This window comes from Galeopterus variegatus, unplaced genomic scaffold (genome assembly GCF_000696425.1).
Source record: "Galeopterus variegatus unplaced genomic scaffold, G_variegatus-3.0.2 Scaffold17374, whole genome shotgun sequence".
Lineage (NCBI taxonomy): Eukaryota > Metazoa > Chordata > Mammalia > Dermoptera > Cynocephalidae > Galeopterus > Galeopterus variegatus.
Window position 1 is genome coordinate 12341 of NW_007743485.1, and position 2593 is coordinate 14933.

The 2593-nt window shown below is 42.0% G+C and overlaps 1 pseudogene; it reads left to right on the top strand.

Annotated features, from left to right (window-relative positions):
* Window positions 1–693: 693 nt before the first annotated feature.
* LOC103582691 lies at window positions 694–1746 on the top strand (annotated as a pseudogene).
* Window positions 1747–2593: the final 847 nt, after the last annotated feature.

Consider the following 2593-nt stretch of genomic DNA (forward strand, 5'->3'; position numbering starts at 1 on the left):
AATATTTATGAGGACATCCAAATTAAAAAATAAATGATTGAATAAATAGTCGTGAGGCCTTTGCAATTCAGAGAACACATTGATTTTACTATTATCTGCATTTCCTTGGTTCTTTTCCCTTTTTTTCCAAATTATGGTATAATGGATTTAGAATCCTTGGGTTCCAAACCTAGATCTTCCCTGATCTGTACATAAGAATTTGAAAAAGTTACTTCACTTCCATAAATCACGATTTTTTCATCAACTGTAAAACAAAACTGTTAATACTTATAGAAGTCTACTAAGACTAATAGAAAATAGTCATGAAAATTCTTTGTAAACTATAAATATGCCCCATCTTTTTCCTAGTTTTCTCTATTTTCTTTTCTTCTCTGTCTTTCTATGCCTTTCTCAGTCCTCAATACTTGTACTCTCTTTGTCACGTGCTCTTCTCTACCTGATGATGGTAAAATAAAATCTGCTTATTTACCAGTGAAGTTGCCATCATTCAGTTCTCATGCACAGAGACCACACTTCCTTTAGGCACATTTGCTGGTCTTGCAGTGTGAATCACAATAAACATTATCCTCTCATTGACAGGATCAGTGATCATTCAGTTCTCATGCACAGAGACCACACTTCCTTTAGGCACATTTGCTGGTCTTGCAGTATGAATCACAATAAACATTATCCTCTCATTGACAGGATCAGTGATGGATTTTATCTTTGTGAATCTACTGGCACCAAGCAGTAGAATTTAGTGGCTTGGGTCATGAATGTGTGGTCATTTTTCCCTCTTCCTAGGATAACATGTAACTTCTATGGCGACAAAGAACCACACGGTGGTTACAGAGTTCATCCTGCTGGGCATCCCACACACAGAGGGGCAGGACACTGTGCTCTTCGTTGTGTTCCTGATCTTCTACCTCTGCACTCTGCTAGGAAATCTGCTCATCCTTTTAGCTGTGATGTCTGATTCCCACCTCCACACGCCTATGTATTTCTTTCTTTGTAATCTCTCTGCGCTGGACATTGGTTTCTCTTCTGTGAGCACTCCAAAGATGCTTGCCAACTTGTTGGTGAGGAACCGAGTCATCTCTGTGGGTGGTTGCATGTCCCAGGTCTTTTTTTACCACTTCCTGGGCTGCACAGAGAGCCTGCTCTACACAGTAATGGCCTACGACCGGTTTGCTGCCATCTGCTACCCACTGCGTTACACTATCATCATGAACCGCCAGCTATGTGCCCTGCGGGCTGCTGGCACCTGGTATACTAGCTCCATTCACGCTATAATTTTCACTATGTTGACCTTCCAGCTGCCATATTGTGGTTCTAATGAGGTGGACTATTACTTTTGTGACATCTTCCTCACAGTCAAATTGGCATGTGGTAACAGCCTAACCATTGAGACGGTGAGCTTCATCAGCACTGGCCTTGTGCCCATGACTTGATTCCTCCCCATTCTGGCCTCCTACATCTGCATTGTGGTTGCAATCCTAAAGATTCACTCTGCTGAACGAAGGGAGGTACAAGGAGACATCCACCTGTATTTACCACACACCAGTGGTCACACTGTTCTTTGGGCCCTGTGACCTCGTCTATGACCAGCTGTCTTTGAGTGAAGTGCTGATGACCCTAGTGCAGATATTTGCCAGTGTAGTCACCCCCATGCTGAGCCCCACAATCTACACCTTAAGAAACAAAGATGTGAAGAGAGCCCTGAAAAAACTGGCTGGGGGCCAGATTGTTTCAGAAAGAGGACACTAGTCCACTTGTGGGTAAAGGTGGTTTTTAGTTGTTGTTGTTGTTTTTTTCCTCCTCATTTGTGTATTAAAATGATTGTTTTTTAAAATCTATCTATGGAAGTTGTAAGGGTCTTTCTGATAGAAAAACAGCTGGAAAACAACTATAACAAATACAGACTAGTGACATCACTCCATCTCATGGACCAGAGATAAGCAAACTTTTCCTCTGAATGTTCAGATAGTAAATATTTTAGGTGTTCTCAGCCTTATAATCTATTTTGCAAATACTCAGCTATGCTGTTGTTGCATGAAAACAGCCATAGAAAATATATGAGGGTAATTCTTCATGAAAAGGTTTGTATTGTCTTTCAATTCTCTTTTTCCAAGAGCTTTTTGATCTATCCTCCTGTAAACAAATGGGGGAGACCATGTACCAACAAAACTTTATTTACAAAGCAGGTGGTGGTCAGGATTTGCTGCACAGGCCATAATTTGCTGGCTGTTGTCATAGAGGCTTTTGAAAACACACTTTTCAAGGCTATGTTGATGATAGTTTAAGAATAGACTTTGATGTGGGATGGGTCCCCTCAGGGCACAAGTTGAATTAACAATCTGAGATCAGCAGTGAAGGGTGGGTGTTGAGGAAGCACTGAGCCACCCTGAGAAGAACTCTGCAGTGTCCATGTGCACACACTGAGAACTGCTCCACACAGCAGGACCGTCTGCTGGGACCCATGCCAGTGCAAGTGATGCCCTCACGCCTCTCAGGTTCTTGTGCCAGAGATGGTTTGTGGCCTATTTTCTTAGGTATGAAGATAAATGGTCACTACTCTTGCTTATAAATACCAACACTTTGCACCTCAGAAGTC